Here is a 12,573-nt window from a genome sequence, read left to right on the forward strand (position 1 = left end):
TCACCGAGAGGGTGTTTGCACACTGGAACAGGCTCCCCAGGGACATAGTCACTGCACCAAGCCTGTCTGAATTTAAGAAGCGATTGGATTGTGCCCTTAGTCACATGGTCTAAACTTTTGGGCAGACCTGTGTGGTGCCAGGAGTTGGACTTGATGATTCTTATGGGTCCCTTCCAACTCGGGATATTCTATAATTCTATGATCCTTATAGGTCCCTTTCAACTTGGGATATTCTATGATTCTATGTTGGTATGGCTCCTCTTAGCACATGGAAGCAGGGGTATAACCAGTCACCCTTAGACACATATTTCATACGTTACTGTTTACAGGACTGAACTAAGTCCCCTGCTTGTATTGTACCATGTATAGTATAATTTGAAAACACTTATTGTGATTAATTTGTTGATATGCATTACTTTGTATTTGCTTTCCTGTTTGGTCTTTAAATTGTTTTCAGTAAATGGTACTCTAGAGAAATACATTAATAAGCACTAGGGATAGAAGTAGGAAACATATTTCCTTATATTGTTCCTTATGTCACATTCAGACCATCATTTCTCTGTATCTCCATCTCAGAAGATTTTATAGCTTGTGAAGGCTGGCTCAAGGAATAACATTTCCTGACTACTGAGTCTCTTCTGCCTCTGCTTGCTCTTTCCACAGAGACTTAGCAGACTCGTAGATGAAGCTGTAAGTGAAAAGAACATACATATAGCCTACAGTAAAGACTGCCAATGTTGAATAGCTCCCAAAAGTTCTCAAAATCTTGCACTGGCCACATTGTGCAGCACTGTATTGATTTCTGTCACATTCAGAGACACCACAACACATTAATTCAATCTCGCCAGATACAAAACATGGTCCATATTCTCTTTTAAAATATAACAGGAGTAGCCTAATTACAGTAAATTATATATACTTAAATGAACTATTTGGTCAACCTACGCTTTCCTAAAACATACAGGGAATAGTACAGTAATATTTAAAATCTTATGACTGCAATGAGATCAGTAACTTATGACATTTAACAGAGTTTTGCCATATTTTTTTCCCGAATAAAGAATTAATAAGTAGATGGTGCTTTTAGATGCTCTTTAGTTTTATACAGCATGACCTCCATGGTGTATTTCACACTACTGACAGTGCCACAACTGACAAGAAAAGCAAGAATAGACAAGAACATTGTTCAATATTGCCAGATGATCACAGACACTGAAACCTTGACTTGTTCAAATCCTGAGTGGATTTGACACATGTCAAGATTGTTATGATGAAGTATTTTCTCATTCACATTCTTCTGCTTTCAAAATAAACAAGTATATATATATATATTAAAAGTAAAAAAATTCTGAAACATGGAGCACATTAAAGCAAGTTTAGATACTTGAAGAAGTCATGAACTTTCAAACCACTGCAGATATTCATGGTGAAAAAGTACTTACTGCTAAACCACGTAAAATCCTTCACAGTATAAAGCTTCAAAGCACTGTAAATTCTTCAGGCAGGATATGGATATATCAAACTTTTGCGTGACCTAGGGCCAACTCTTCAGCTAGTCCAACTCACAGTAGATTCATTATCTTCAGTGAAACTCTGCTGATCCACACTTCCACTACTGACCCATAAACTTTTAATACACCTTAGCTGATGAGTGCTGATTCTGCTTCTAAAACTATTTTCATAGTATTATTCCATTTACTCTTTTGGAACTCATTTGCTCCAATGGGAGAGAGATCTAAATCTGGGCCTTAATGCAGCCTAAGCACTTAAACCACCTTACAGTAAAGAGTATGTACTTGCGAGAAAAGTGTGAAAAATGATAGCTGCTCTAAAGAATAAATCCCAGAACTGTGCCTAATAAAGAACGATCTACCAGCAGCTTATAAATCCACAATTACTGTCATTCTTAGCTGCAGCTGCCTCTGCCAGCCACGAAAAGGAGCCTGGTGTGTGTACCCACACTGGCATCCCAGGTCCCACTGTGATACAACCCATGTACAGCTCAGACTTCATTTCAGAGAATTTCATGTGGCCAGAGGCACTAAATGTTCTCAGAAGCAAACTCACATTCTTGGCAACATCTACAGCATGTGTAAAGCTAATTACAAGTACTCTCAGCTTTATCCAGTCAATGACTGGACCACTGGAAGTTCCATGGAAATGAAAGCATTCAAAAAGTGGGGAAAAAAAATAAAAGGAAAAAAGAAAAAGAAATGTCTCAGAACTCAAAAATTGCTAGAGAAGTTTCTTCAAAGTCTTCTAAGAAACTCAATACCAAACAAAACAACACAGTACATAAACAAACAAACAAAAAAAACATAGGCCAAAATACATTTTGTGCTTAATAAAATTATGTGAAATGGGGAATGTTTTGAAACCTGAATTTGATCAATACACATAAAAATTCTCCAAATATTAGACTGGCAAATAGTCACAAACAATCTCTTCATTATACTGACTAGAAATTAGGATTTTAGGAGAACAAAACAAAACAGTAATGATGAATGTTGTTTTGAGCTCACTTATTCTCCTTATGGTATTGCTGACATATGTGTTCAGCTTATTTGGGGAAAGAAAGACTAATTTTCATCCCTTTTTGGCAATGTTGAGACAGTAAAACTCATAAAAATAATCTTTCTTCCTAAATGCTTCATACATCAACCCCAAAATAGACTGCATAGCAGAAAACAAATTTGTATAAAAAAAAATCTGTCTGCTAAATGTTTATTATGATAAGGAGTCAATGTTCAGCACAATACATAAACTGTCACAAAATGCATGTAAAATGCTTTGAGAAATCTCAAGGCATAGCTACTGCTTCAGAGAGCATCCAAACTCTTAATTACAGGAGGCAGTTATTGGAGATATATAAATGGTACTGTTTTTTTCCTTTTAATTGCACATTATCAATATAATCTCTTCCCTCTGCCTTTCTGAATTGTCCTTCAACAGTAGTTGGTAAGAGAAATTTTTGACTGCATATAAGTTGTACACAAAGAGAGAAGGAAAAGCAGTAGTATAAGGACATGAATGTCACAATGCTAGGAAATAATAGTCAGTAAATAACTGTTCCTTAAAATTTACCAAACATTCAACTAAACTAAAATTTTAAGTACAAAGGATCACATAAATCACAAAGCCTAGGTAGGCATATAAACACTGTCTCAGCTATATAACATGGACTCTTGTGTAATAATAAAATGTTTTAACTCCTTAAACTTTATTTGTCAGTGCAGTGCTGCGCTTAAAGTACACCTTAACGGTGCTCACAGTTCTCAGAGATATGGAACTGTTCAGTGTTATTCCTCATCATGCAGAAAAGTATGCACTCAAAGCCCAATCATCAATGATTTGCTAGAAAACTAGGCTGACATTTAAAGTGCTGCAGTATCTGTCCCATGACAAGTTCTGGGGAATGTTCCTACTTAGATTGGATGCAGATATATTTACAAAAGACCACGCTTAAAAATGTGCAGGTTATATATACCAATGTGAGAGGAGTTAAAGCACTTTGAAAGACAGAATCAGATTTCAAATTGATGTTGATAAATAGTTCTAAATTAGCAAGATGAAATTACATAGAGGAAGGCATGAAGTGCATTGGGAGGAGTGAGGACTTAGGGCATACTCATTAAGGATCATTATGAAATGTTTATTACGTATTTTAGCATAGACTGAAGATCATTAAACTGAATTGTAAGTTATGAACTGGGTACACTCAGAGCAGGGCTCAGGATGGGTGTTCGTTTTGAACTAGAATTAAATTTTTATAGTCCTTTGCACACAGGTCATAATTTAATATGAACAATATCATCACTTTAAATTTTATGACAATGAATTAGATATCACAAAATGTAGTCTTAAGGCCACACAGCTACTGTGCCAGAATTAATGGCAAAGAGATTAAATGCACGTATAACACATTTTCAAAATGCAGGCTGAAGTAAAACCTCTTTCTTGATGCAGCATTCACACCCTTGCTGCGCACCAGAACTTTTGTGACTGTGACTCAGAGCTGTCTCTGCAGGGAGGGGCGGCCTCATCTCCCTCAAATGAATGCCATTTTGTGCAGGAGTATAAGAGCAAAGAACTAAAGGAAGGCCTAATGTCTGTTACTAACTCTGTTCTACCTCCTGGTAGAATATTTTGAAAATGAAGAACATTTTATAAACACTACTTGTGTCTAATTCCTGTTCTCACAAAGGTCTTTAAATGGGCAGATGTCTGGAGCCTTAGTTTCCACAAGGGCTGGGAAGCAAGGTTCAGGCAGGGACTGACAATGAGCTTCAGGAAGTTACTGACCTACTGTGAAACTAAAATTCAGGGTCCAAAAATGGGCAAAGAGAGGGACAGTGGGTCATTTTATGTCTTTTTTAATGGTACATTACCCAATACTTAAGGTGAAGGTACTGCATAGGAATACAAAGTGATTTTATGAAACAATTATAGAGACCTTTAGAAGCCCATGAGGGTTTATTCTCTGTTCAGAGAATACTATGGGTCTCCAAAGCTGTAGGTTACATTTCCAGTCTATATAGATATAGATATATAGAAAAAATATATATAAAATAGCCCACTAAGCTTCCATGCTCAGGGAAGAAAATAAATAACATAAGTGAGTGAGTGATTACTTCTGCAAATTAAGGTCATCCAGAATGTGAGCAGTCACATACTGTGAGCTCATTTTGCATTGTCAGGCACCATGTTATCTCCCATAAATTAAATGTCACCAGAAAGAGACATGCATACCCAATTTTCTAAGGATTTCCATGAACTAAATAAAACTTTGCCTCGGAAGGAATAGGTATCTATTATCACTATAATGGTCATATGCTCCAATCCAGAAACTTTTAATGACATGTTAGAATGGCAAAAAATAACTCGATGCTGCTAATTGAGAAGACTTTGTCACCAGAATTCCTGTTATCAATGCACCTATAATTCTTCTGCAACAGAAGTCCTTTTGTTTATTTAACTTAGTTGCTTTGAAGAGTTACTGTCAGTTTTCATATCAGAAGACTTTTCTGCCAATGGAGAACTTTGTTTCTGCTAAGACAGTTTTCCAATATAATATGTAGATAGTGGTAAACTTATGTACATACTGGCAAAACTTTGATACTAAGTGCAAAATTTTACTACAGAATTCTTAATAATCTCCGAGGACAGAAACCAGAAATTAACTAGGAGCTCCTAGGAGATGACCTGACCTCAGCAACACCATTAATTTACCATTAATTTACTCCAGACATGAACATGCAATTATCATCCACACTCAGTGTGGAATCAGAATAAAGTCCCAAATCTAAATATCACCAAAGGGTTTAAAATATAGGGGAAAAAACAAACAAACAAAACAAACAAACAAACAAAAACCTTTATGGATTACTAGGTGCCCTATGATTATGAGTGTGGTGCAGTTTTATACCTTATTTCAACTATTTGTTTAAGATAACAGTTGCTCTAACTTATTCTCCTCTTCATTCTTTGTCTCTCTTCTACTTTCTTTTGTTCTGAATGATATCAAACGTAGAACTACACAGCACAAATTCTGCTCTTGCATATGTTGATGTAAAGCAAAAATGGAAAGCTGATAATTACATTTGTATATGCCCTCTCTACCACCTAAACTATATCAAAATACATGGAACAGGAATAATGAACAAAAATTCACTCCAAAAACAGACATTTTTGAGGTAAGCAGATTTTTAGAGTTTTATTTAGACATGATTCTTCTATAATAAGAAAATATATTTATTTTTTCTGGCTGGTAAAGTTTTCCCAGAGTACACAACATATAGTATTGACACTGAAGTTTTTAGTCATCTCTAACTTTGTTAGTTACTTCTGCCTGATTGTGTAAAAGCACTGGTGAATCTGGAATTGATCTCTCTTTGTCTAGTTTATTACAGGGCTAGCAAAGTCCTCATTTAATGGGAAATTGTTCAGAGTGATCAAGCTTCTAGTGCCTTCTCAGGTGGTGAAATGAAATAACGTGTTCCTAAATTGTATCCTTATATTCAGTAGAGCAAATGAAAATCAGGCAGAGCTTGCTCTGTGTGGCATCTCAGCCAGGCCTCTTCTAGGCTGGCAGTGCCTGTTACATGCGTGCCATCAGCAAACTTCATGAGACCACTGCTCATTTTTCTAGTACAATTACAAATAAAAACATTATGAGACAGTTCCCACACTGATTCCTGAAGAGCTCCTGTAGCTCATTCTTGGCCATTCCTTTTGAAACGTTTTGTCAAATTAGCTCTGTATCCATCTCAAAAATACTATTGTGAATGCCCAGAGTTTCTAGTTAATTTAATAGAGGAGTCCAGCTAAAACTAATCTACTCATTGTTTTGGATAATGTTTTGTCCAGTGAATTAGCACACAATAGTTTCAAAAATAGTAACAGTCACAAATGCATAAATCAACAGTAGAAGGAAAAGGGTTGAGTTCTTTCATTTTGCAAGGATCTCCTTCCACACAGACTACAGGTCTCGAGGTAAGATAATGCCATATCTCTATGTAAATCATGTAGGTATTCATCATGCTCAGCAATGTAGAACCCTCAACAAGTCATTATCTTTCAACTGTTAGTAAACATTAACACTCAGTACACTACACTGAGTCATTGCCTCTACTTAATTCCTATAGTAGTGTGGACAGTGAAGGGAAAACAAGCTAATGGGATGGATAGAGCTGCATGGAGGTGAAGGTTTCTCTCATAGCACAGAGCATGAGAGCTGCTGGGCTGCCTACTAACATACTCATAGCAAACTGAAGGTTGCTCAGGAGTATATGGCTTTCTTACAAATTAATGAATTATAACTGACCTAAAATTTCAAGTTGCTTCTAATTTTAGGGCAAGATCCATCAGCAGAAGTAGATCCTTATTGTATTTGCTTGGTAAGTTTTATGTTTTTCTGGTACCACAGAAATAAATAACAACAATGAAAGCCATGAGAAGTAACAGTGAAAATTATCAAGGCTTTCCAGTGAATAGAAATGGCCTCAGCTCTCAAGGAACAACAGCGTCTGGGCAACCACTTAAAATGTTGAGAATGACATCACATGTAAAAGGGTGTGGATTGTGTTAAAACTAAGAGAAACTGCAGTCAGAATTTGTTTATTCAGAAACAAAATATCTAGCTATATTTCCAGTTGTCCAAAATATAAACATGAAAGCAGAAAAAATCTTACATTTAGGATCTTCATAGTCTGCATTTTTCTTAGTATGAATCCAGTAAGATTCCAGTAGTTATCACTTCTTTTTTTTTTTTTTTTTAGTTTAATCCCATCTCACACAAATCTTTCTTTTCAAGTCATTTTCTACATTGAGCACTTACAGCAATAGCTGGTAATGGCTAGTGAATCATCTTTCTAGTACCTTTATTTATAGCTACTAATAAGCATATACTCAGATATTTGCTTTCACCTTGTGACTAAAGTGTATCAGATATGCAAATTTGTTTTACAGGTGCTGCATGCAACAGAGACTTGTCATGCCAGAAGTGGCAGAAAGGACATGTCTCCTAGGAGGGGGTCTCACAGGGGTATGGAGTAGTGTTCAGTGCTAGCAGTGTCTACCACAAACAACATTTCAGGTATACTGTCCCTGGGGCAGAACACTTGATTCTGGGCTGTTAGACAAACACATCATTGCTTTGAGGTTGCTTTTCTGCTGAGGATTTTTTTAATTAGCTGAAAATAAAGGCCAACCTGCTCCTTTGGGGAACTTAATAAATAAATAAATAAATAAATAAAAGTAAAAACTTGTCAAAATGTTAAAACAATTGTCAGAAAAAAAATGAAGCCCAAATAAACAGAGCAAAAAATTGAGAGAAACAAGGTAAACTGGTCTATTTATTCTACTTGGTCTATGTTATGTCTATTACAAACTGGTCAGTTTAAAAATGTTTATGCATACAACATAAGGCAACAAAAGGAAGCCTTAATAAGATCATACTGCTTTTGCCTCATAAAATAGATCTGCTAAGCACAAATCTGCCACCTTCCTTTAAAGCTAATGATTAAATGCACCACTTTTTTTTTTTTTTTTGTCAAAAAATTATTTCTAGTCCCGGACAGTGAGACTCTAGATACAAATGGTCACCCTGCTTCATTTAGCGCATGATTCCAAATAACTTTGCAAGCCCTGTAACATAAAACGATAGGTACTCCTAAGCAATGGCAAAGGGTGGTTAATGCTGTGATTTCCATTCATAACATGGAGCGAATCAACCACACTGCCAAATGTCATAGATTTCTGGACAAGATATTGCAAAAAACTGAACATACGCTTAACAGTAAATATGAAAGACTGATGTCTGCTTTTTCTCATTCTGTCCTCTGCAATATGTCACCAGACTGCAAGACAACAGACAACTAGAAACCCAACTAAAATATTCCTACTGGCCAAATGGGAAGAGTTATTTCACTTGGCTGCAGTGGTGTCTAACAGACATCGCAAGTGTTCTTAGCTAGAATTATTGGAGAAAAAGACAATCAGCAGTAGAGGTGCTGGCTAGAAAAGGCTACATCTCTGCCAGAGATCCTTGGAGGGATTTTGTGTAAAATAGTCATTCTGCTACATTTGAAAGGAAAGGAGAAAAACCTGCTAAAATACTCTCATTCATGAATACTCCACTCTGCACTAAATACGTTACAGAATTAATCCTTTACTGAGGATATGAAAGGCAATTATGAGGGGCAAAGAGGAGCCCTTCTTCCTGGGGTCAATGGGAGGCTCTATGAGGGTAGCTGTGAAATGAAAGAAATCTTGATGCTGTTCTACTTGAAGCTACAGTTCCTGGTAGCCATGAGCAGCAGAACAGCTCATCTTAGTAACACTCATTTCCCATCTTGATTCACATTTTTCTTTGACTTCCAGTCTCTGCTCCTAACATTGCCTCTGCTTGGCCCTTTTACAGTGGGCCTTCCCAGGGAAAGTGGACTTTCCCAGGGCAAGATACTGAGGTACTAAAGAGTGTGAGGATTTGCAGAAACAAAGGTTACAGAGAGAAGTTTGGGGAATTACTGCAATTTTGCTCTGGATTAGCAGGATGCAACACTGGGACTGATTCTAAGGGCATGTTCTGATACAGCAGCTTTCCCTTCCTATGTGAAGAACTCACTCCATCTCTAACAGGCAACGTTTCTTTTAGTTATAGTTTTATAAACCAGAGTTGTAAATAGCCAATATTTCCCACAGGTACTCGATAACAATTATGCAATGACTATGCAGCCCGTGTTCTCTGTTGATTAGCACAATTCATTCTGTATATCTGTTCTTCTTTCTGTCTTCTCCAACAAACTTTGAGGCAGAACAGTAGTTACTGAGTTTGACAATAGCTGTATAAACATAGAAATGTTTTCATATGGGTCAGGAACGTCTACAGAATGAAACTCAAAGATATCGCAATGGTTACTGAAGCAACAATTTCATTAACCCATCATTCCTTTGAAAACAAACCAACAAAAGAAAATCACAATACTCCTAGGATTGAGTTATCTACTAAATAATTATGTCCTTCATTTACAACTGGATCAATTAACAACATTTTATAGCTACTCATAAATTATTTAAGGAATGAATACCAACTAAACCTTGAACAGTTCTAGAGGTTTAAAGGTATTAGCAAAGGATTGTTTGGGCTTTTATTTAAAATAATATGGAACAACTACTTAGTTGGCATATTCATAGCCTTTTCAGACTGAATGACCAGATGTAACAATGTTCCATAGTGGTGACTACTTGGTTTACAGAGCTAGTACCATGGAACAATATGCCATCTCCTGCTTTCGAGCAGATGCCATAATTGCTTTGCTGTTGCTCCCTCTTAAAATTCCGTCTTTTTCTCTTTCTTGTTCTTGCTCCTTTTTAATGTCTTCTTGTTCCATAATGCATTACTACTAATCAATTGCTTGAGTACTTTTAATGATCTTTAAAGCTACTCCTGAAAGTAGAAACTTCTAGAAAAAATATATATATATAATTTTAGTAGCAGTAATAGTGACGTAATAGTGACCGGGGAAAACAGACTGATGAACTAAAGAGCTTGCTCTTGCTCAATGCTTGCTCTAAAACAACTTCAATGATATTTTTATCATGAGATCTTTATTCCTGGTAATGGGAGGCAATAAATGTTATAAGTGGCCTGTTTCACATTTTTCTAGAAAAAAAAAAAATCTTTGGTTTTTATTACTGTCAAATAATTTGTCCTTGATTTCAGACTCAACCTTTATACGACATTCTAGAAGTCACAGCTAAGTTTAGAACATGTGCCTCTTATTTACTTTATTACATTTAATAGCATATTAAAGGTAGTCAGGTATTGTGTAGACAGTGATGGGAACGGTTTAGGCCATCAGACAAGAAAACACATCTTTGCTTTATCCCTAGCTCTGTAGCTGTTTAACTCAGTATTTCTGCCTTTAAAATACAAATTACAATATTTATTTCAACTTAGAAAGCTATCTGAAAGTAAAGCACACAAAAAATCTAACTTTTTATAGTCAAACTTCTGTGCAGCATTCATTTGCCTTTTTTATTTTCTCTTCTTTTTCCTTCTGTTCACCACACAATGGAAAGCAAAGGCTATTTCTCTGAGATCTCCCAAAGGTTCTTAATGATTAAAACCAGCATCCAGACCTTTTCAGAACCAAAACTAAGTCCCCAAACACTACAGATGCACCTCTTTCCCTTTCAATGCATAGACATTTATACATAGCTCGCATACTCTTCTCTCTCTAAAGCAAAGCCTTTTTTCCTACAAAGCACTTCTGGAAGTACTCATCTGTAAAAACTACTGCACTATAAGACTGCAAATATCTTGATCTCCAAGGATTTTTGCTCACAGACTTCTCTAGAAACTGAGTCCACCCACACAATAGACACAGCTCCCAAGAACTTCAATATGTAAAACCATAGTTTTTAAGATGTGCCTCCACTTATTTCTCAGTTCCATAAGATGAATTATTCTCTGTTCCATATTTTAAAATAATACTTCTTTTTTTTCCCCTTTAGCTTTTATTAATGGTACTGTGTGGATAAATTCTGTTGATGACAGAGACCTAGCTGCACAAGGTTTGCGTCAACATGTTATCTGTGTCTGTCTCTATTAGATGACCCCTCATTATCCTGTTAGCTGTTTTTAATCAAATTTAATATAGCAATGGAAATCCTAAAGCTAGTAACTTTCTCATTATTTATTAAAACAGGTAGCCAGATAGCATGGAGGAAATGCTAGAATTCTCTTTTCAAAGGCTGAAACCCAAGAATACTCTACTCCTCCCTAAGCACCAGAAGATCTTCCCTAAAATAGACATTAGGAGTGCCTGATACAGTAAAACATTTAAATAGAAGTTCTGATTTTATTAGGCGTCAGAGAAGGTGACTGTAAGACACAAAGGTTGGGTCACAGTGGCATTGAAAAACAGGTTTCCTTAATTCCACTGCTCGCAGAACAACTTATTTTTGAGAAGAATGTGAAAAATAAAGTAAGATTTTCCTTCAGTGAAGTTGAAACACAGTGCTTGTGCTCCCCCATGGAACCATGTCATTCAATCAACTTGTGTTGTACAATACACCAAAGTGAAACAGAGCCCACATCATTCTAGTGAGTTGAAAATAGGATAAATTCATTGCTTCAGCAATAACTCAGCTTAGCATGGAACCAAAGTGGACATGAAGCAACACAGCCACACAAAAAAAATGAAAATGAAGAAGCAACCAGGAACTGACAGCAAAAAACTTCAGTCACTTTACAGACTTTAAAAATGGTAATAGTTCAGCTGTCCCTGAAATTAGAAGGAAATAGAGGAATACAAAACATATCCAGAACCTTCTGGAGATGGCTTTGTATTTGCAACATTTCCATCCTGTAATTTCAGTGAATAATTGCTGAACATTTTCACATCCCTTGGTGAAAGGGATAGGCTGCAATTTTTCTACAGATATCCAATTCTTCAGCAACATGCAAAAAAATCTCAACTATGTTACGATAAACTCTTCAAGTTTTAAATGCTTCATGTTGGGTCAAGTGGACAGATTAAAAATGACAGTCCTACAAAAGAAAGGAACTCTGAAGCAACGTGTCACTTCTGGAGTCTCAGGCTGCTTTTTTGTTAACTGCATTCTGAAATGTAACTCTTATTGAGAAACATTTGGAAAAGAATATCAAAAGCTAAGAAGGCAGGAGCGGAGTAAATAGGGCATCCTTGATAATTTGCATTAGAAATTAGATACATTTAAAATGTTCGATAAAGCAACATTTGCAATTGCTTGGGAATCTGCTTTTCAAAATAAAAATATTCCAATCATTTTGCTGTCATGCATTCTCATATCAATACTCGCAAAGACTTTAGTATGACAGTAAAATACCACTACTCCTCCAGTGTTCAAGGGCACTGTTTCAATGTGCAATTTTGGTCTGTATTCTACATCACCCATCTGAAAACCCAGCTAATTAGAAGAAGACAGAAATTATATAATTTTCTACTAACCATAACTTTTGTTTCAGAACATGTGCTAAGTGTTGGGTTATCACAGCATGAAGTTACCCACATATATGCTCTCGTTAGC

This window comes from Aythya marila (assembly GCF_965140915.1).
Source record: "Aythya marila genome assembly, chromosome: 14".
NCBI lineage: Eukaryota > Metazoa > Chordata > Aves > Anseriformes > Anatidae > Aythya > Aythya marila.